The 24,700-nt window shown below is 35.2% G+C and overlaps 1 protein-coding gene across 6 annotated transcripts in view; it reads right to left on the bottom strand.

Moving 5' to 3' along the window:
- The window catches only part of CACNB2 (calcium voltage-gated channel auxiliary subunit beta 2), a 379,562-nt gene that overhangs the window by 115,570 nt on the left and 239,292 nt on the right, over window positions 1–24,700 (bottom strand). The gene's annotated exons all lie outside the window — the stretch shown is intronic.

Here is a 24,700-nt window from a genome sequence, read left to right as displayed (position 1 = left end):
ATTGGGGTGGGGGAGGGAGGGAGCCCGGCACATCACTGGGCATGCTCTATATGTCGCCTTTTACGCAGATGCTCACATCACACTGGGAGTCTATGTCAAATTGCTATTTTACATCTCAAGTGTAAACAGCTGGAAAGGGCCCTTTGGATCTGAAGTCGCTGGCAGAGTGTCATATTTTTTTTTTTTTTTATCACATCTCTGCCACCGGTGAAATTCACTCTCAACGATGCAGTACCTGTTCTTTTCCTTTAATGCCATACAGCATTAAAAAAAAAAAAAAAAAAAAAAAAAACACCTTAGCTGCTACCAAAATGTGGAGCTTCTGCTGTAAGAAATCCATAGGAGGAGCAGGGAGAAGAGTTATGTCACTTCAAACCTTTTGGGCAGGGAAGAGCACATGATTTTTCATCCATCATAATGCAAATTTCGATTGCTTTTTTGTCATTGCCCAAATCAGATGCAAGAGACACGTCTGCACACATTTAATTAGGGCATGAATGATGATCATGGGTTTCTAAAGCAATCGCTTTAGCAGAACTAAAAAATGACAGGGAACCGGCTCCCAGGGAGAGAGCGCTATTAGTCACTGTGCATGCTAAATTCAAGCGAGGATTGTTGTAATACTAATCATGGAGAGATCTGAAAGCACAGATTGTTACTTATTGGCTCTGGCTAAGGATCCTTCAGTTGGTTGGATACAAAAGTATTATTAACTTCACAAGCTCATATTCACAAATCCCCAGAATGTTAGAGCTCAAAGAAAGCTAAGAGATTACGCAGTTGAAATCCTTTTCCCCCTAAAAAAAGGGATGGAGGTTCGGAGAAGTTATTTTCCTCATCTCAAATCACAAAGCTTACTTACACCTTGCCATAGAGAGGATCCAAGTCTCCTGAATGACTTGAAGTCCAATGTCTAATTTGGAGAGATGCAACTGACTGGTATGCAAGTAATTATGCTAAATGATCACTCTCAAAACAGCTATCTCTAGGAACGGTGTCTTATTTGGCTCAGAATCTTAGTCTCATACCCAACTCTTCACTCTTCTCCCCTCCCCATATTGAATCTATTGCCAAATCCTGTTGATTCTACTTTTATAATAGCTCTTGTATAAGCTCCTTTCACTCGTCTGATACTACATTACCCTCAGGCAGGCACTCATCACCTCACGCCTGAAAGAGTGAAATGATCTGATTAGTTGATACCTCTGCCTCAAATCTCTCTCCATTCCAATCCATCTTCCATACAGTTTTCAAATGGACCTTTCTAAAACCCAGATCTGACCCTATCCCATTCCTCTTTAATAAACTCTAGTGGCTATATGTTAATTCCATCCAGGATTAAATATGGAAACTTGTCTAGTTTTCAAAGACCTTTATTGACTCCTTTCTACATTTCACCTCTTCTTATTCTGTATTCCTCTTCATGAGGGAGGTGGGTGGTGCAGTGGACAGAGAACACTGGTCCTGGAGTCAGGAAGAGTTCAAGCCCAGCTTTATAAACTTCCTATCGATGTGATCCTGGGCAAGTCACAACTTATTTTCCTCAACTGCAAAATGGGGGTAATAATACAATCTACCTACCAGAATTGTGCTGAGGATCAAAATGAGATATCAAATGAGATAAACACTTATCACGGTGCCTAGCACTTAATAGATGCTTAATAATAATAGTTATTTCTTTCCTTTTTCTTTCCTTCTCTTCTTTCTTCCTCCCTCTCTTTGCTCTTTGTATTCTGTTATATAATACTCGCCACTTTGCAGTTTTTCACACAAGATACATCACCTCTAGACTTCAAGTGGTTTTTCTGGCTATTCTCCATTCCTGGGACTCTCTTCCTCTTCATCTCTGCCTCCTATTTTTCCTTTGAGTCTCAACTAAAATCCCACCATCTTCAAGAAGCCTTTCCATCCAGACCTCTCCCAGGTTTCCCTTTTTCCTCTGAGAACAACCCCTATTTATCTTGTCTATGTCTTAGCTGTACATAGTTGTTTGCATAGGAGCCATTTTTTTTGGCTTTTCTTTGTGTCCCCAGTGCTTAGTACTATGCATGGTACATAGTAGGCCTTTAATGTTCATTTTCTGATTGACTATAAAAAAGACAGAAAAATCTGAGACAAAGGAAATAGAGGTAAGAAAGAGAAGAAAATGGAAATAAGCAGGTCACATGGCAAGAGAAAGAGAAAAGAGATAGGCACTCTGAGTATTTTACTGTTCTCCACAAGTTAGTAAGAAAACTAGAAAAAACTTTGGAGGATTTATGAAAAGACATAGATAAGAACTATAAAAGATAAGAAATAGTAGAGTAATTTTAGGCTCCATTGATGGAATGAATACCCATCTGGGCAAAATCATGTTGTGTTCCATCACTCCATCATCAACTGGATTTATTTGTTATAAACTTTTAGGGGACTGTTTGTTGTTGTTGCAATTAGTCAACCCATCAAGAATAGCAAACCTATACTTTCATAAATCTTTCCAGAAAGTCTGGGTGCATATGTGCATACCCTGAGAAAAATTCAATTCCAAAGTTCAACAAACATTTATGTTTATGTTATGACTAAATGCTAAGAGTTTCAAGGCATGAAAGTAGAAACAAATGAAACAGAGAGCTTATAAGGGAAATAGTGTTCCTAGCAATCATAGCAACAACAGATAATACTTCTGGTAAGTTAATATAAAGGTCAGTTACTTCAAGGACTTGTCTTTTCATTTGGGACAGACAATGGGCTCTCTTCAAGAATATTTGTGACCAGAAATTTGCCACTCAGCAGTCAGCCTAAGAATGGGGATCTCCAAATGTAGTTAGATTGATCCCTGGACAGCAGAGATGCTGTATCTCACTGAGCTCATATTAAAGCTTTTCTCCCTTGGCAGGATCCATCCTAAATTGCACTTGCTTGGCACAGTCTTTGAAATATGGGATTACTTCCATCTCCCAAGAAGGCACTGGAGTAGAACTGTTGAAAAGACCATTTTCCACAGCATTTCCAAAATATTCTCATAGAACTTGGACAACTGCATCATGTATGCTTGTGGACAATCACTTCTGTGCAATGTCAAAGACAACTGATGTAGCTTACATACATGTAGCCTAGGTGACTATAAACTGAATGAGATTAAGACTAGAAGACAAAGTGGAAGACTTTGAATATCATGGTGAAGATAAATAATTTGATATCATTCGATAAGTAATTCCAGCTCTTTGAGTTTGTAATGTTTGAGCAGAGGAGTTATGTAATCAATCAATAAGTATTTATTAAGTATTTACTATGTGTCAGGAAATACGCAAAGTGTTACTAATATTTTTTTTAAAAGGTAAAAATAAGAAGTCCCTTACTTTGAGGAGCTTACTTTCTAGGAGGGAAATCTATACACATATATAAATAGGTACATAATATACCAGGTGTAACACAATCTAACAGCTGAAGGGTCTAGCGTCTGGGATGGGGAGAGGGAATAAGGAAGTTGTGAAACGTAGCATGTGAGTTGAATCTTGACAAAAGAAAAGTCAAACTAAGAAGTGGAGTTTAGGCCAAGCCTTCCGAGGATGGACGATTGTCCACAATACAAAAGAACTAGAAATGGAGGGTCATGTATGAAAACCAAGGATAACACAGTTGAAGTGCAGAGTGCATGGAAGGGACTAAAAGATAAACGAATGGAAAGGTAGGAAGGACTCAGGTTATAAGGATCTTTAAATGCAAGTGAGATTTTATATTTGATCTGGGAGACCTCTATTAAGAGAGCCTTTGGAGTTTATTGAGTAAATGGGCAGACCTATATTTTAGGAAAGTCACATTGGCTTTGAGTGGAGGCTGGATTTGATTGGGGACAGACTTCAGCCCTAAATACCAATCTGAAGGCTTTTGGAACAATCTGGTCAAGAGAAAATGGGGGCTTGTACAAGGATGGGAACTGTGTGAAAGGATGGAAAAAACCTCTAAATCACTATTGATGAGAGAAATGCAAATTAAAATAACTCTGATATTCCACCTCAGACCTATTAGATTGGCTAATATGACAAAAGAAAAATGATAAATGTTGGAGAAGATGTGAGAAAATTGGGATGCTAATGCACTGTTGGTGGAATTGTGAACTGATCCTATTATTCTAGAAAGCAATTTGGAACTATGCCCAAAAGGCTATAAAATTGTGCAAACCTTTTGATCCAGTAATACCATTGCTAAGTTTGTATCAGAGATAAAAAAGGGGGTGAAGGAACTATCTATACAAAAATATTTATAATATCTCTTTTTGTGGTACCAAAGAACTGAAAATTGAGGAGATGTTCATCAATTAGGGAATGACAGAACAACTTGTAGCTTATCATTCTGACAATATTACAGAATGGGTTCAGAAAAAACTGAAAAGACATACGAACCTATGCAAAGTGAAATGAGCAGAAGCAGAGCATTGTACATAATAACAATATTATAAGGTGACAGCATATGAATGACAGCTAACAGCTATTTTCAGCAATACAATGATCTAAGGCAAAGGACTATGATGTAAAATGTTATCCACCTTCAGAGAGAGAACTGATAGTCTGAATATGCAGACTGAAGTACACTTTTTATTTTCTGTATTTTTTCATGTTTTTTTCTTTGTGTCTTCTTTCATAACATGACTAATATGTTTGCATGATTGAGCATGTATAACATGTCTGATTGCTTACAATCTCAGGGAGAGGGGAGGAAGACAGAAAATTTAGTTCTCAAAATTAAAAAAAATAATGTTAAAATTGTCTTCAATTGTAAATTGAGGGAAAATGAATGTAAATATTCAATAAAAAGAGAAAGGGATGCATACAAGTGATATGAAGGTGCAGATTACATGATTTGGTAATTGATTAGGTATTCTGCATAAAGGAATGATTTCAGTAAACATTTACTTAGCACTTTTAGTGAAATACAATGCACATAGTGCAGTCTACAGGAAAAATCAATTTTGTATCACAATTAAAAATTGGAGGAGGAAAGGAGTGTAGATAGGTAGAGTTTTAGACAGCTACTGCAAAGGCCCTGGAAGGAGATAATGAGTGGTTGCAGTGAGAGTAGGAAGGAACACATTGGTGAGATACTATAGAAGTAGATCGATAATGTCAGCAGAGTAGGGAAGAGGCAATGTAGCAAACACAGGGAGTATTCTATCTAGCATAAAGCACATTGTCAAGCCAACAAGCAGTTTTTAAGTGTCTATTCTGTGCTAGGTACTATGCTAAATATTGGGGTTATAAAGAAAGGAAAACAATTCTTTCCTATCCCACTCCCTATTCCAAATCAGTAAAAAAAAATAGTTCCTGCTTTCAAAAACTCAGTCTAATGGGGGAGAGAACATATAAATGACCATATACAGTAAGATGCTGGACAAATTAAAGGTAATTAATGGAGGGAAGTATTAAAAAGGAATAGAAAGTGTGATTTTAACTTGGACTTGAAGGAAATCTGAGAAGCCCAAAGATAAAGAGGGAGAGCATTCCAGGTGTGGGGAAATTTCAGCCAATGAAAATGCACAGTTGAAAGATGGAATGCCTTCTGGAAGAACACAAAGGAAGCTATTGTCTCTGAATTGAGGGGTACATAGGGGTGGGGTGGGAAGCAGTGGGAAAGAGGTCAATTATAGAAAAGTAATAGGGAGACTGGCTAGGGAAGACTTTAAAAGCTGAACAGAGAATTTTATATTTGATCCTGAATGTGATTAGGAAGCTCCTGGGATTTACTGAGTGGGAGGCGATATCCTCAAGGCCTGTGCTTTAAGAAGCTCAATTTGACAGCCAATTGGAGAAAGGAGACACTTATGACAAATTAATCAAGTAGCAGGTTATTGCAATAGTCCAAGCATAAGGTGACAAGGGTACATTAGGGTGGTAATGGTGTCAGAGGAGACAAGGTGCAAATATGAAAGATGTTACAAGAAGAATGAACAGCATTTGGCAACACATTGAACATGGGAGCCCTCTCCACTCACATGCACCTTGAATGCCTAGCTAGGACAAAGCTCCTAAAACTATGAGTCGTGACCTCAAATGGGATCATGTAACTGAATGTGCCGATTGTGAAATTATGATTTATTATCAATAAATGTTTGATTTGTATACCTATTTCATATATTTATATACCTGGGATGGGATAAAAGTTTCTTGGGCAAAAAGGGGTCACAAGTAGAGAAAGTTTAAAAAGCCTGGCTAAGAAAACAACTAAATTCAGTGTAGATTATTGAACTGGGACTTCTACCTCAGCATTGAGGAAAAACCCAGACTGTTGGAAAGAGGCTAATGTATCTTCATACAAGGTGACAGGTAGAACTTGGAACACGAGTGAATGCTGTGAACATCAGCAGAGCCTGAGAAGCCACTGGAGGATGGGAGGGGCAATGCATCGGCAGCATCTGTGATACAGAGGCTATGGCTTTTCTGGCTTTTCCTCTTTTATGCCATCCAGGTGTTCTGTGGACTGTTCATAAATATCTGTGTTATTACATACAATGTTAGTCTAGAGCCACCAAAAAATGTGCTGGAGCTAGAGAAGTAACCCATAGTGCAATATGGCTGCCAATCTGAATTTCTTTAGCTTTTAAATTCTCTGCCCCAAGAGACGGGGTATGTGGCTTCTAGCATTAAGTATGTAAGAGATGAGACTTAGTAAATGATTGGATGTGATGGACAGATAATATACTGAGATTTTGAATACGGGTGATGGGGTGAATGGTCATATCACTGACAAAAACAAGAACATTTATAAACAGGAAATTATGGGTTAAGTTTTAGATGGAACAACTACACTCAAGTGGACCTGTCCAGCAGACAGATAGAAATGTGGAACATTAGTTGGTGGGCTAGGCAGTGTTTTGGACTTGGAGCCCAGAAGGGTTGAGTTTGAATGCTGCCTCAAAAACTAAATGGGATGTGGCTGAGCAACTCATTTCACTTCTCAGCCTCAGTTTCTTCATCTGTAATTTTTTTTAAAAATTCATGTTTTGCTCATTTCACTCAGCATCAGTTGATGTAAGTCTCTCCAGGCCTCTCTGAAATCATCCTTCTGATATGATGGTATATTTTAATTGCCATTTTCCTGGCATTTTTGAAAGACAAGCTCTCTAAAATGTGTACAATAAATAAATATTCATTTTATCTAGAATTGTGAGTCTGTACCACCAGAAACAGTACAATTAATTATGATACTACTTTTGTTAGTATTTGGGCTTTCTGGGTCATGGGGCCTGAAGTCAGAAACAGCTATTATTCATTTCCATTCCTCCAGAATAAATTTATTATTAAAAGGGGCCATGGTCTTTCTAGTTCTTCTGATGACATCAGGTTGCCATTTGTATGCATCCTTGGATTAGCTATATTTTTTCTCCTTTCTTCATATTGTTATCCTAGGAGTGAGGCGTATGGGATGTTCAGGAGGATTAGTACCTCTGGTGTGATGGCTTGCCAAGCTCTTTCTAGGGCTTCTTATCCATTTTTGATGTGTACTTTTACCCAGCTCTCACCTGTGGCTCCAAGAAACTCTAGCATATGCAGTGGTCACATCCTAATAAACTAGTTCAGCAGACAGGTTAAACCAGGTTGAAGGTAACCCACGGGATTTTCCCGGGTAGAATGGGTGGATGAGAACAATTTGTTCCAATAATCATGAAGGTAGCTGAAGCAGCTGTTGTCAAGTGTTCAAAGCTTGATCAGACATTGAAGCACCAAGGTCATTCACTGCATCCCAGGTCATCATCAGTCATCTTGACTTCTGTCCTGCCAATGGACTTTGATGACTCAGGAAAAGAGAGTGAAGCTGATGACTTAGCACAATTCTACCTCACTGAAATCCAATTTATGCACAAGTCAAGACATCATCCTGTGTTGTCATTGATCCTCTTCAAAAATAAAGGATTAAAAACATTTTATGGATATTACATTACTTGCCTGTGTATATTACTTTTTCTTTGATTCTATATAATTATAATATATAATATTATACAGTGTTACATATAAAATTATATTACACATAATAAATGCTTATTCAGTTGACTTGAAAAACCCACCACCTTTCTAAAATACAACCTGGTCCATCCTATGTCCATATACATGGACATTCCAGTATTTTCTAATGTTAATAAGGTTATAGCCACAAGAATTCAATTTCTCTTCCCTATGAGTACATTTATTCTAGGATAATCTTCTAATACTCCTGTTCCATTCCTCTTTATTACTGTGCCCAAGATTAGGTGAATAAAATTTTGCTTTTGCTTTTTACATTTTTTAACTATTGTCTTAGGATGGCTTGAAACATTTATATTTTTGATTCTTAGATCAACTTACGTTATCACAGCTAATTTGATAGATGGTTTTGTTTTCTGGGGTTTATTGTTTTGATTCATTCCTTTTGGAAATACAAAGGCAATACAATGTGCATAAGCATTTCTTTATTAAGTAATTTATTTAGAAATATTTGTATTTGTATATAAGCTGTCATTCTATAAACAGCCTTAATTTGAAACCCAGTGCAACAAGGACCTTGACCTCCTATTCTTGAAGTCAATCTTTTTGTATTTTTAAAGTATATTTCCATATAATTTGTATGTGCTCTTGTCTGTTCCAATAGAATGTAAGTACCTCGAGAGCAATGTCTTTGAGTTTCTAATGCATAGCACAGGATTTTGCATAAAACAAGTATTTCATACATAGGTGAGGATTGATTGTATACACCTCGAAGTATGGCATGAGGCTCAAACCACTCTCCTTTTGCATGGGCTTACTTGGTGTAGGATTATCCCAGAATAAAGGCAAACCAAATACAGTTGAGTGACTCCAGATGTTTCCTTGGAGTTGACACATGGGACACCCTTATCTGAGATTGAAATCCTATTACCATTCCAATCATAGCTATGTGCCTAAAGCCATCTAAAACAGGATTGATTGTTAAAAAGAGAAAAAGAGTCCAAAGCACAGAATTCCCTGGTAGTATGGTCTAGATGGACTTTAATTTTGAATCTTGTTCTGTTTCCGTTATTGGGAAGTAGTCCTACTTTCACAAAGAGATACTCACTTTTTAGATCATTATTTCAATTTCCCATTTTTCATGTTTGTTGGACCTATTAGTGCTTTAGTTAAATTACAGCTTGGTGCCAATTTCCGAGCAGGAGTAGTTATCAGTTACGATGGGAAAAAAGAATGGTTCAAGTCACCATTCTGCCATATATTAACAGAATGAACAATGCATTGTCATTTCACCTAAATCTTAAACATCATCTACAAAATAGGGATACTACCACTATTCATAAAATCAAGTGAGAAAAAAAATCTCTAAAATACCTTAGAGTTTAATTCATCAAATTTATTAACTGTTGTTGGAATTATTTTTTTCAAATTTATAAAAAAATAAAATATTCCTAATTGCATTTGTAATATTAGTTCTCCTGTTTCCAAGTCTCCAAAATTAATTTTGACAACTATGTCTAAGATTGTTTTGTACAGCATGCCATCAAGTGTTTTGTGTACTTTTTCCACAATACTTTATCAATGATTTATTAACAATTATTTATCAATTTTAGTTTATCCTATACAAATGGTGTACCAAAAGCTTTAATGCTTAAGCTTGAGTAGCTTAAAATTTCACAGGGACTTTGGAAATACTCTATATATCTTGTAAACACATATTTATTTGCATGTCTCTTGTCCATTGGAAGGCTATATCTTTAGACAGGCTGTGCTTTGCCTGTGTATTCCTAACACTTAGCATAGTGCTTGGACATAATGCTTGAAAAATGCTTTTCTGCTTGTTGACCAGACAGTGCTGCTGATTATTAAAATATTAACTGTCAATTCACTACAAAAATATATAAATTAAAAAAAAAAACTACTTGCGAATCTTATTTCCTCTTTATGGGCTGAATTACTGTTCAACTTCCCAATGTTAAATTCAAATGCTATCTCCTTTATGAAGTCTCCCATGACCGCTCCCCTGAGAGACAGATACTGACACCAACAGACATATATACACACAGAGTTCCCTATAAGTGGGAGCTGTGTTCTAGTTAAACTTTTGAAGTCCTTAAGAGCTCTGTACAGAGCTATGAAACAACCCCCCCCACAATGTTGTTTGAAAAGAAATTGAGTTGTAATATGGTATGTAATATTTCACAATTAATAAAATACATCACAGTGATGCTGATAGAAGTGATCCTGGCTTCTCAAAGGGCAGAGAAAGGAACACACAGTCTTGCAGGTTCTAGAAAAGCTTTTGAGTGCCATGTCTGTGATGAACCAGAAACTCCTCAGCAAGCTAGCATAGGCAAGACTTTTCATCGCGGTGACTCTACCCTCAAGAAACTTTTGGTGTCCTCATTGACAGATGTAATAGTCCAAAGTATTCCCTTCCAGCTCTAATTTACCACTACTACCACTATGGCAGTATCCAAAAGGATCTATTATTCCCCTTCTCACCAAAATCTGAAAAACTAGATAAAATTTATAAGAAGAAAAAAGAACATATTCTCCAAGATAGGTATAAAGAAAATAAATTGTCTTTTCTGGATAAACTGTGAGTATTTCTCTGTCTGCCTCTTTTCCTTTGGTACAGAATGTTCTCAAAGTCTTAGTCCATTTTTAAGCTTTAAAGGCATAAAACCGCACAAGATTTTTGAGATGTTCTGCATAAACAGTGAATCGATCAATAAGTATTTATTAATCTCCTACTATGTTTCAGGCATGGTACTAAGCACTAGGTACACAAAAAGAGGCAAAAGAGCATCTTTATCTGCAAGAAACTCATAATCCAATGGGAGAGCCAATATTCAAACAAGTATATATAGGGTAAGCCTTATGCAGAACACATTGAAAATCACTAATTGAGAGAAGACACTAGAATTAAGAGGGGTTGGGGTAAACTTTATTGCTGTACAGTATGAAATATGTTTATATATATATCTTTATGTGTGTGTGTGTTTGTATACATACATATACACGAGGCAGTTAGTTCACTCAGTGGACAGAGCACTGGACCTAGAATCAGGAAGGGCTGAGTTCGAATTTGACCTCAAACACTTAATAAGCTCTGTGATGCTGGATAAGTCTTTTAGCCTTAATCCACTAGAGAAGGAAATAGCAAATCATTCCAGTATCTTGCCAAGAAAAATTCATGGACAACATTGGTCCATGGGGTCATAAAGAATTGGACACGACTGAGCTACAAATATATGCATTTAACCACACTAAGACTTTCAATACAACAATATATAGGTAGATATATATATGTATCCATGGATAGGTACATTTATATGTGTGTGTGTGTATGTGTGTGATACACATACACTTTTAGGATTCAATGCTCATTTCTTTTCAATACAAATCCCAGAATGGCAGTTCTCCTATAAAATCTGCAGTCATACTCACAAATATATATTTAATTATATTATAATATTCTGTATTATAATTATTATATGACTATATATTATAAGCATTATAATATTATAATTACATACATATACATATATATATATATAATTAAAATATGGATTGTGGAGCATCATATTCTTTTGCATACTTTTCCTGATAAAAATATTAGGGCTCTTAACAAATGTTCTCCTAGGTCTCTTAATTTGGAACAGCCTTCAGCTTCAGAATTCTGGCCAAAAAACCCTGGAGCATTGGCCCAATTTTGACCTTTGGAATTTGAATGCCATTTTTTCCCCTGCAAACAACTAAAGATTCCCCTCAAAAGCCCAGCATGCAAGGTAAGTGCCAAACCATAATGATATCCTTGATGGGATTATATTATCAAATGTGTTGTTCAGTCCCAACAAATCACTTCATTAGTGAGATTAGGGTTCCGGTAATAAAGTAACTGATTGGCAATTTATTTTCAAGTGTTTCCTTACTTTTGGTATAAAATAAAACAATATATAGAAATAAAACCAAGAAAAGGAAAAAATCCAATGTTCACTGAGAGATTCTATTAATCAAAAATATATGTATCCTTGGACATCAGCCATGGCTCTCATAAAGTAGAGTTGTAATGAGCTCCAATGAGCTCTTAGCTCTGTACAGGTGAAACTTGGCTTTATAAACATACATACTTGGAAGACTGGGCCTGACCTTCCCACAGCGATGGATCATGGAATGTGGCCAATTCCTGATTCATCAATGCAGTGCTGTGAGGAAAAGCTCTTCAGGGCTAAATGTTACCCTGCAATTTCCCCCATTTTACAAAAACCTCAAAATTTTCAAGCCTTATTTTTCTTAATCAAATCCATTTAAATAGAAAGTAGACATGTAGCAGAGAAAGACAATAGAAGTCAAGATGCTAGCTATTTAATTTTTATAAAAATTTTTTCTGAAAATGAATGTAACCCTGGCAAGCTGGACTTCAATAGTTTTCTTGGCAGCTAACCTAGACTGCAGCTGGATAGAATTCAAAGGTTTTTCCCCCCTCTAAAGTAACCTCAACTCAACAGGAACAGCTAAGAATTCTCTGCATAAGAGAAGATCACTGAAAAGTACAAATGGCCACAGATCTAGACACCTTACTTTTTAAAAAATCCAGCATATTTTCAATACTAACTTAACACTTTATCCATGTGTGTAACACTTTGATGCTGTTAGTGAAGAAAATCTTCCCTATTCTTTTATTAATTTCACATTAACTGGTTCAATCTTGAGAATAGGCAGTTAAATTTCTATTTTCTTTGAGAGAAGAAATCATGGGAAGAATAACCCTCTATTCCAAGTAGTATTGTCGTTCAGTCATTTCAGTTGTTCCTAACTGATCGTGATTCCATTTGAGATTTTATTTGGCAAAGATAAGAGAGGAGTTTTGCTATTTTCTTCTCCAGTTCATTTTACAGATGAAGAAACTGAGGTACTAGGGTGTAGTGATCAGTTCAGGGTCTCATAGCTCGTGTCTGAAGACAGATTTGAACTTAGGAAGATGAATCTTCCTGATTCCAAGCCCTGTGCTCTATGCATACGGTGCTACTTAGCTTCCTATATGCAGATAAATACATATTATATCTATATAAATACATAACCCATGTATTTGATCTACTTCTCCTTAGTATATTGCCTTCTATAGAATAGTATAACAAACGTAATAATAAATTAGCATTTATAAAGAGCTTACTATATACCAAGTCCTGCACTAAACACTTTGCAATTATTGTCTCATTTGATCCTTACAACCCTAAGAGGTAGATGATATTTGTTATTATTCTCATTTTACAAATGTGGAAGCTTAGGCAAACAGAAATTAATGACTTGCCAAGGGTCACCCAACTAGAAAGTGCCTCAGGTTGGATCTGAACTCACATTTTCCTGATTCCAGACTCCTAATTATAATCCCCTTTGCTGTCTAATTAGCTTCATATACAATCATCATTTAAAAAAATTCTACCATAATAAAATTTTAATTTTTAAAAATTCTACCATAATAAAATTTTAATTTGTGGAATTTTAATTTCATACTGTTATGAAAATGCTTGTTTTATTCCATATGTTATAAAAATGCATGTTTTAGTTCATAAATTAAAAAGAAAATAAAAAAGAAAAATAAATACATTGACAGAAAAAATAAGTAAATGGATAGATTGTTTTTTATCCAAATCCAGAAATTGTACTGGGAGCTATCTAGAAAATGTAATCTTTCTTTAACAATTAGAGGTTAAGAGAGAAAGAACTCTGGAAGACGACTATGAACCACTACATAGAATTCCCAATCCCTCTATTTTTGTCCACCTGCATTTTGGATTTCCTTCACAGGCTAATTGTACACTGTTTCAAAGTCCGATTCTTTTTGTACAGCAAAACAACTGTTTAGACATGTATACATATATCGTATTTAATTTATATTCTAACATATTTAACATGTACTGGTGGGGAAGGAGGGGAAAAATTAGAACAAAAGGTTTGGCAATTGTCAATGCTGTAAAATTATCCATGCATATATCTGGTAAATAAAAACTTAATAAAAAAAAATTAGAGGTTAAGACAATAGGTCTTAAGGGCACGAAGATGGAAAGGAAGTGTCAGATGTGTGAACATACACAAAGCAGACTTCTAGAACAACTGACCTGCCTCATTTGAACTTTACGGCCATCCATGGACATGAACATGACATGTCAGAAAAGCTATGATTTGTCCAGGGTCACCTGGTTAGTAAGCGAGTTTCGGACAGACTTCAAATCCAGTTCTTCCTGACTACTTCTGGCAATCCATGTGGCGAGCCCCTCCCTGCCTTGTCAGAATACAGTTTGCAGCCTGACTCAGTGTGAGCTTTAAGAAAGTATCTTTTCTTGTATTATAAAAACATTCTAAAGCTGAAATTATCCTCCTTATAAATGATCAGAGCTCTCTGGAATTCTCAGTACAAATTATAAAATTTTAGAACTAAAGCCTAGCAATTTTGTTTCTCAGAAAAAATTCAAGTCACACTGTCTCACTGAGGTGTGAATAAGATACGGATATATCCACTTGGGTACCTTTCGCAGGTCATTCTTCTGTTTTCGTGGTCCTCTACCCCTAGGATTATCTAGCTAAAGAAAAAAATCTTTCCTTTCCTCGTATTACAAGTTTCAGTTTGACTCCTTCTGTCCTGCCAGCAGGCTCAACACAGGCCAAGAGAGCTTTCTTTCACTCTTCTGGGGTCCTGGCTTATGCTTACTAATACTATTTTCTGTACTCAATTTTTAACATCAGTAAAAATCTGTTTTTTCTTGTCTCATAGCAAATATAGGACTGCTGGTATTTCAAATCCTTCTATTTAACTTGGAAGAGCTGTTCCATTTTGTGGGTAAATTCTTGAAACTGATTGAGATGTCTTCTTATACTGCTTTCATTTTTTCTTTTTTAAGGTTTAATTATCCTCCCCCCACACCCTACCACCTCCACTAAGGATAAAGTCTATCCTTTTCTTTAAGAGCATGCATTTAAAAAATCTCCTTTAGATATTAGAAAGTGGCATTATATTCAGTGAGCTTTTTAGTCTCATGGGACTATGGCTGCTAGTTGGTGCTGCCTTGGATAGAGTATTGGGGCTAGAGTCAGGAAATATGAGTTCAAATCTAGCTGGGGACACTTAATCTTTGGTGTGATCCCGGGAAAACCTCTCTGCCTCTGGGTAAACCTCTGCCTGCCTCATTTTCATTAAGTATAAAGTGGGGTTAGTAATAGTTCCCAGCTCCCAGATTTACTGTGAGGATTAAATGTAATAATATTCATAATACACTAAGTAGAGATTCTAGCATTTAAGTAATGCTTGTTTCTGGCTTTTCACTTTCCTTCTCTCTTCCTTCCTTCCTCCCTCCTTCCCTTCTTTCTCTTTCTGTTTTTCTTTTTTTTCATTGTCCCTTCTTTCTTCCCTCCCTCCCTTTCTTCTCCCTTATTTCCTTTCCTTTCCTTCCCTTTCCATTTCTTCAATTTAATGATAAAAAGAACTTTAGAGATCATAGAGCCCAAGTTCATTTATACATGAGGGAAACTAAAGCCAGGGGTAGGGTTAAGGGAATTATCCAATTACATACATGTAATTTCTAGGGTGAGAGGCTAATAGATTTAAAGTTAGAAAAGACTTTAGAGGCCATCCAATCCAATTCTCTCATTTTACAAATGAGGAAAATAAGTTCTAGAGAGTTTAAGTGATATGCCACCAGAGAGTGGAATTTAACTCAGGTCCTCTGCTCTCAAGAATCTGTGCTTTTTTTAGTTTCAAAATTCTGAGCTACGGATTCTAAACCACACTCAATTCAGGATTGTTGCACCTTAAGTTCTGTATCTTAATTTTTAGTTATTCTCAATCCCAAACAGATGATATATTTAACCAAATAAAAGTTTGTGGCTTTGATGACTCACTAGAAAAGAGATATAATGAAAAGGAGCAAGAGAAATGATTCTCATACCTCAGTCACACTCTAAAAGAGGGAAAAGCCTTTTTGCCACCGAGTGCTTCAGGGAAAAGACCAACAGGGAACTCAGGGATACTTGATTAACAGTGACTGGGCCTCTCATCCTAAGCCATAATTTTCAAGAACAACAGTCACAGTGGATTTATACTACCTCAGAACAGTCAGTCAGATAAAGATGTTTTCAAGATTATAAGTAAGGCAGTCCTTGTAAAAGAGAAGAAAATATCATTTATGTTTCTATCAAAACACTTTACAGAATTTATCTCCAATTTTTTAAAGATTTCAGATTCTAAAAACATGATTAGAATTCAGTTTTTAAGACTGTCCTTCCATCAAATTAATTCCATTTTTCCTATTCCAGGAACTCCGAGTTCTAGTCTCAGGTCTGCCAGTGACTCATTGTTTGGGTCAAGGGCAAATTGTATAAATATTCTCTATGCCAGTTTCACTGTTTGTAAAACTGAGATGCTATGACTGAACTACTAGGGAGTCAATTTTTGGGACTTTTGGTTGAGATGGTTGAAAGCACACTGAAATAAGCTGTGTTTTTGTTGTTTAAAAATGCCCATCTATTCTGATAAATTACTCTGCACTATTCCCTGACCTTGCCTTGATTAACTCTGAAATAAACTTTAAATCTATGATGGAAAATGTGATTATTCACAACCTGTAAGCAAAATGGACTGTGAAAAACGAAAGGAAAGAAATATTCTGTTTTGTTTTGAGTTCAAAAAGATTTATTTAAAGAGATTGCAGTCTAGTTTTCATTAGCCACTTCTCCTACTAGATGAGCATTTCTGTATACTTTATTTTGTTAAAAGCTCAGTATGGAGACCATGAAAACTCCAAGGACATCTCAACAGGATTCTTATTGTAAATAAGAGCAATTTTAAGGTACACTTTTGATGGTACTTCCCACTTACCCCCTCATCCTCCATATGTAGGAATTATTTTACAAACTCAAACTTTACAACCTCATTCATTAATTTCCTTCTTAGTCACAGGTATAATGCAAAAGGATGCTGTATCTGAAGCCAGAGAAGCTGAATTCAAATCTTTCCTCTGCTACTCTCTAATCTAGCATGACCTTGGACATTTTGTTTCCTAAGTTTGAGATTTTTTTTTTTACCTGTAGAGTAAAGGTGATCAACAAAATGACTCCTAAAATAATTTTTCTATTCCACATCTATAATTCTATGATCACCAAGTGATACCATCAATAAACATTTCTTGGAAAATTACTATGATGTGCACTGAACTCTGGAGAGCTATTGAACTTTCTGCCCTCAGGGAGTTGATCATCAAAACTCTTTTGCTGTTGAAAATGCTAATCAAATACCTTAGGGAGACTTCTGCATTGCTGAAGTAAAAAAATGGATTTTTGGTGAGTTGGTTCAGATATAAGTTTTTCCTAATTGTTCCATTTAACCTTGATGATGATTGATTGATTGATTGATTGATTTTATGGCCTAAATTTTATTTTGTGTAAAAAGTACCCTGTTGTATATTCAAAATAGAACAAACGTGAATATAGAAACTATATTTGACAATACTTAAAAAGCGACTTAGAAATAAAAATAAAATTTTCAAACACTGAATATTTTTGTAGTAAAAAAATCATGTTACTCACCATGATAAAAATAGATTATGGGAATTTTAAGTTTGTCTATAAGACCATGTACTATGTCCACTTTCATGAGTGCATAAGTTATTCTGGGTGGTAGTTTAGATATTTAGGTTTCAATTAATCATAGCACTTACTGGAATTGAATAGGAAATTGCTAAAGCCCTTCCCCAATTTCCTAACCTGTCATCTAGATATCATTCTGGCTCATACAGATTTCATCTTAAAAATAGGATAGGGTTAGAGAGGTAGCTAGAAATATACCACTGACATATGGCATCTGGTAGCAATGCATTAAATGGTCCCCTTGGAGACAAAAATAGTTAATATATCCTCTTAGTAACTCACTTACCATCAGGAAGTGACTTAGAAACTATAGACAATCAGTTTCATAGAGATTAACATTTTAAAATAGAATATAAATTTTAGTTAGCTTGATTAACAGTAAGGTGGGTACTATTTAATGAGGAAACTGGCTAGAAATATGGTACTGTCAGAAAAATAGGGTCGTAAAATGAACAGTTAACAAAATAAGAAAAAAACACAATAGCAAAAAAAGTAGCTCATGTAATGCTTCATCATCTCACCAGATGAGAAAGCATTTAAATACCAAAATGTTCAAAGACACTAAAATAGAGCATACATTTCAAGCTGAAATGTGTAATGAGATTTTTTTTTTGTTATTAAAATATTCTAAAAACTGCTCCTTAGCACAGCAACAGCTTGACAGTTTGGCAGGAAGAATACTGAGAGTCAGGAATGTGTTGGAGACTCTTTTTGCTTGAGCCAGTAATTCCTAAATATGTTATGAGGAATGCTTTTACTACTGCTTAATACCTATTAGCATCAGGTGCTGCTCCCAAGCTGATCTTCCAGAGGTACCAGCCACATTGTTTATATACTGATTTAGCCACAGAGAGGTAAGTGCTACGGTGGAAAGTGGACTTGGTTTGGAATCAGGAGACAATCAAATCTGAATTCTGCATCTGACATTTCTTAACTTTGTGACCATGGGTCAAATAATTTAGCTTTGGGGAATCTAACTTTGCTCATTTATAGGATGAGTGCTCTAACAGTTACTGTGCCTTCCTTGTACAAGTTGTTGTCCAAACAAGAAATTTAAATTTTTTTTCCTTTCTTTTTCTGCGATACTTGCTGTTGGTTTTTATTTGCTAATGCCTTCAGCCACCTAAAATGGAATTTGGTTTCTTGTCTTTTTGAAAGTAAAAGTGAATGGTGTTTTGATATTTTCTCAGTACAGTTTGATATCGATAACTGAATACAATCTGAACTGGCATTGTTCTTATTGTTTAGGCATTTCAATGTGGGTGACTCTTCGTTACACCATTTGGGGGTCTTTTTGGCAAAGTTACTGGAGAAATTTGCTATTTCCTTCTTCATCTCATTTTACAGATGAGGAAACTGAGGCAAACAGGATAAAGTGACTTGCCCAGAGTTATATAGCTAGGAAGTGTCTAAGGTTGTATTTGAACTCGTCATCCTTACTCCAGGCCAGGTGCTCTGTTCACTATGCCATCAAAAATGTCATTAAAGTTGTCTTAAGAATCACTGCCCTAAAGGAGAATAGGAGTAGGGTGGAGTAGTAATTGGTACAGGAATCAGAAAGACATAGATTCAAATACTGCCTTTGAAAGATGCTATTTCAGGGTACCCTGAAGAAGTCAATTAATGAATTTGCACCTCATTTTTCTCACTTGCAAAGATGGACCAGACAGCTTCTAAGGTCTTTTCTGTCTCTTAATCTATGATCCCGTGATGGAAATGTGACATCTCTTCACACTCATTCCTTCAGTGATACTAAAAAAATTAAATTTTAATAACTATATTTAACCATATATAACTATGTTTACTATATAAACTGTATTTGACAAAATAAATAAAATCATAGCTAATAGTGATTTTCTAAGAGAATACACAGTAGCAGTGATACTCATATGTACAGCTTAGCAGCCCACAGTTTTATTTGAATTTGACAGCAGTGCTTTAGATATCATAAATCCTAAAAATGTCTGGACCTTGACATCTATTCTGCAATTGAACCTCAAGAACCATCGTGCTTTTTCATCTGGAGACCTTCCAATATGTGCCGTCTCCCTCCATCAGAATGTGAGCTGAGTGCAGGTATTGTGTAGTTTTCTATAGGTTTCCCCAGGACTTAGAATAGTACTTAGCGTATATTAAATACCTTGTTTTCATTTGTTCATTCACTCAAGGTCTATGTTAGCTCCACGAATGACTAGTGGGGCTACTAAGAAACCATCAGATTCTTTCTAAATATGAGCTCGTTTATTGGACCTCACTAATAGTTCTGAACTACATATGTACATACACACATACATAAATAGTTCAGGACTGATATCTACACATACATGTACATATACATGGATATATACATTATAAATACACATATACATATATATATATACACACACACACATACATTCAACAAAGGTCATAATTAGAAACAAAGCATCATAATATTCTGTTTACTAGAGTATTACAGGTACTAAATTACCTAAGAAAATCAAAGTAGATGGGAAAATTCATAGTTCCTTTGAATCAAAAGCAATGAGAATATATCTTGAGACAGGTAAAATGTTTCCTGAAAGAAAGTTAAACTGGTGGGAATGAAAAAGAATTCCAAGGAGAATAGATACTTTAATCTCAGTTCCAAAAGCTCCAAAAGTACTGTACAACCCTGGGAAATTAAAAAAAAATTCAGGAGCCTTCAGTTTTATTTTTTGCAAAATGGGGCTAATAATATTTGTGTTATCAACCTCACAACCAAGTTGTGAGAGGAGACTGTAAACCTTAAATGGTTTATATCATCTGAGATCATTGTAAGCCTCAAATGAGAAAGTGTATTTAAAGTACTTCACAAGAATAAAAGCACCTTTTAAACATCAACAGATTATTCAACAAGAATTTAAATGTCTAAAAGTGTAACAGATGTAGGAAATGCTGGCATAAGGAGAGAAAATGGGGAAGTAATTATTATTTTCCTCAAGGAAAGTCAATAGTGAGAAATATTTCCTATATGGATAAAGAAATACAAAATATATGTAAACCTACTGGGATAACAGTTTTGAAGCCCAAATTCTAATGAGGACAGAGCACTCTGGGGGGAACCTGGGCAAGACATCAACAATATAAATGATGAAAGTTTGGGCATTTATGCTTTCAGTTTTGGGGGAGACAAGGGCCTTTGATGGAGTAGAAGCAAATAAGATCAATAGGTAGACTGAGTATGTTTCAAAAAATTGATGTCAAGAAGACATCCTTAAGATTCAGGCTTCCTTTCTCTTTTCATACTCTTGTTGAAATATGGTTGAACTATTTCTCTGAAGATAACAGAGGAAAGCAGGGAAACATTTCAATTTCCTCTCCCTACCCCTACTTTTGCTTAGAGACAGCAAACTTTATTCCAAAGTTTTCATTCTTTTAGAATGCTTACAATATCTGATTTAATCTGCCTTTGAAAGGATCTTATCCTTGACATAAAAGTAGCACCCATCATAACTGCTCTGGGATGCATTTCTGTATATTAACTGCATGTAGGGAGGCTTATGAAAAAATCCATTGATTAGCATGGTATACAGAGAACCAAATGGTAGAGATTGAAATCACTGTTAAGATTAAGATTTTGCCTACTAGGGATTCTGATCAAAAGAAAGAAAAACCAATGAATCGTGATGAATAATTCTCAAACAATTCCAAAAAAGGAAGAACCAAATTAGATTCTTCCCTCTTTCCCCAACATTTTTGTAGCCTAAAGCTCTAAGGCTTAAGTTAATGCAAGTTAGATCCCTATTTTTCCTTTGAGAGATAACATCAGGTCACATGTCCTCACATTCACTTTCCTTACTCTCTACTAAGGCAAAATTGAGAATGTACAGAATAGGAACCATCTAGTGGGAAGAAAAATAGATGTGGCCACACCTGTCTTTAATTGCCAAATCTCTTTCTGGAATGGGAGGGAGTCAGAAGTCACTTTCTCCCCTAAATCCCCAAAGTTTGACCAGCAATTTAACCTGGTGTATAGAAATATAAAAAATAAATTAAAAATAACCTGAGGGGCTGGGGAAGGAGAGTACTAAAATAAATGGAGGAAGAATCTGAATTGGATCCTTTAAGAAGTGTCCTCCAAGAGGAGTTCTGAGAGCATTTTCAAGAGGCAGAGGAGAGGAAGGAGTATATCTAGGAATACAGTTGCCACACAAAGGCACACAGAGAGGAGACCTATCTTGTACATGGGCTTCATGAAAGCCACTTGGAATTACAGAATATATAGCAGGAGGAATGAAATTAAAATCGGTCTAGAAATATACATTGAAATGAAATAGTGTCACTTATTATATATATATGTGATTACATTGTGTCAATGTATATTGAATAAATATATCAATATACACTATTTCCATTGTATCAACTTATATTTGGAATTATAGGACTTAAGAGCTAAAAGGAGCACTAGACATTATCTAGATCAATTCATTTTACAATAAGGAAACTAAGGTACAAAGAGGGTAAGTTACTTGGCTAAAGACACACAGCTGATGAGACAGAGTTCCAATAGTGGTCTTCTAGATGTCATGTCTCACCATCTCTCTAATTTTCTTACCCTACCCTTCAACTCACTCCTTTAGCTGCTTAAAAGTGAGGGGAAATTCTTATTGACTACTGCTGACAGAATATAGCTAAATCTAACAGGGTCTTGTATACATAATTTTTTAATTTAAATTAATTAAATTAAAAATTTAAAAATTGAATTGAAAAAAATAGTTACTATTTGCTACTTGCTGAAGATATATTACACCCCAAATAAAGCCACTGATAATTCAGGCCAGATAGCTAAACATTAGCTTGCTTATTATTACTTTCCCTATCCTAATATTAATCATAGGGGCTCCTTTTGTGGCTTATAGTCAAGACTTCCTGCCAATAGCAAACCAACATGGAGGTCTGTCCCTCTCTGCTAGAGCCTCCATCACTTATCATTCTTAAAGTTGGGCACATGGTAGCAAATTCTTAGGGTAAAAAGTGTTTACATTGGGGGAAGGGATAAATGTCCACATTTTCTAAAATGTAAGATTTTTTCCTTTAATTCATATGATTTATTTTCCTATACTAATGATTAGAAAAAAAATCAGGATTGTACAGTTCTATCTTATTAAAAGCAAATCTTTTAGAATTAGTTTCCTGTATAACTTCAAGGAAAACATTCAAAGCAGGGTCATGCTCAAAATAGCTTTTTTTTTTTTTAGCACTAAGCAAAGAATCCTCTTTGGTTCTCACAGTTTGCCTGTAATACTCAAGGGTTTTGAACTAATAAAAATCTCTCCTTTTTGGCTCTCAAACTTAAAAAAACAAAAAAAAACATTGTTTGGGGTTTAAGGCAATATTTATTTTAGGATTTTTATTTTTGATGAAATTGAAAGCACTGCTCTTGTTTGAGGCTAGGAAGTCTTAATTCCATTGATTTGTCCTTAACAATTCTTTCCTCCTCATTAATTTTTTTTAAAAAATATTTATTTGAAACTTAAATACAAAATAGAAAAAGAAAAAATATTATCATATAAACAGCAGAACATAAGATAATTCAAAATGAAACAATACATTTCCATTTCAAGAAAGCCTATACATTGTGTTTAGAGTTATCCATCTTTTCTTTGTTTCTTTGTACATTTTCTTTTGTTCTCTGCTGTGCACTTTTTACTTTATTCTTTTTTTAACCTTTCCTTCTCTCTACCTCCTCTAAGAAGGGTACAATTAAGTGCAGATGTGTTTATATATATATATATATATATATATATATATATATATATATATATATACATACATATACATATATATCAATATCTATAAACATACATACATACACCTATATATATATATATTATATATATATATATACATTTGTGTATATCTAGGTATCTTGGCCCTAATAATTCTTAAAAAAAAACTACAAGGAATAGCTGTTTCAAGTAGAAAATTCAAAGAATCCAAGAAGCTTACAAATCAATATAGAAAAATTTGTGCTTTTTTTTAGTTAAGTATACAAATATGTTTAAATAAGGACATTGGTGGAGTTCACATTCTAACTATCCCTTTAAACTGTTTGAGCTGAGAGCAATGACTTTTAGAGAAGATTCCTACGACTCTATTCTTGTAAGACTGGATTGCTTTATTGATGGAAGTGGGGCAGTTTGCTTCCAACATTTATGATAGTTACATTTCGGATAAAACAAATCTGGAGAAAGCAATTAGGCATATGCTTTTGTAAGAGTAAAAACAACAACAATCACCACCAACACACACACACAAACACACACACACACACACACACACACACACACACACACAAAACAAAACAGAGGAATTAGTGTGTCAGTGTTTTACATAACAAAGAGCTTCTAGTATTAACCATCCAATTACCACTTATTCTGCAATGAAAAATGTTGACATTTGTATTCCCCAACATGCTCTGCCATCATTAGTAAGATACAATAATTCAACAGGAAAATTGACATATCTCAGGGATTTATTTGGGCCCTGTGAGTTTATGATAATTACAGGTTTTTTTCTTTCCTGTCATAGCACTATCATTAATAGAGGTTTACTATTTTTTCTCTTCCCTTAGAGCTCTTGATTAGACTATTTGTCTAATCACAATTACCTTCTTGAAATGTCTCAAATATTATATACACTGTGTAGGAATCTCAGATTTTAGAATCTCTTAACGTTGGCCACCTTAGAACTGGAAGACATTCCATGATTTAGAGAACTTATTTGAAGAAAACCTCTTTCTTTTTAAGTTTGTTGGGAAGGAGGGGCTGAGCAGGACTCCAGACTCGTATTTTTATAGGCATAAGGAATCCTAGGTATGGAAATATCTTTCATTGATTCAGACTGACAACTTGTCTATGTATAATCTTGGAGTTTCTGGGGCCACTGTAAGATTAAATGATCAGGCTAGCCATGTATGTATACACTGATACACTTAAGGGGGAGGACTTGAACCCAGATTTCTTGACTCTAAGATTTAGCCATTAAGAAACAATCAATCTCCCGCCACAATATTATACACAACTGCTGCACATTTTACTCAGAATACTAATTTTTGTGAATTGTCTTAATCCCCAAATGACACATTCATCTTCCCATTG

This window comes from Sminthopsis crassicaudata, chromosome 5, assembly GCF_048593235.1.
Source record: "Sminthopsis crassicaudata isolate SCR6 chromosome 5, ASM4859323v1, whole genome shotgun sequence".
In the NCBI taxonomy this organism is placed as follows: domain Eukaryota; kingdom Metazoa; phylum Chordata; class Mammalia; order Dasyuromorphia; family Dasyuridae; genus Sminthopsis; species Sminthopsis crassicaudata.
Note: the sequence above shows the minus strand (reverse complement) of the source record. Positions and strands in the feature narration are given on the sequence as shown.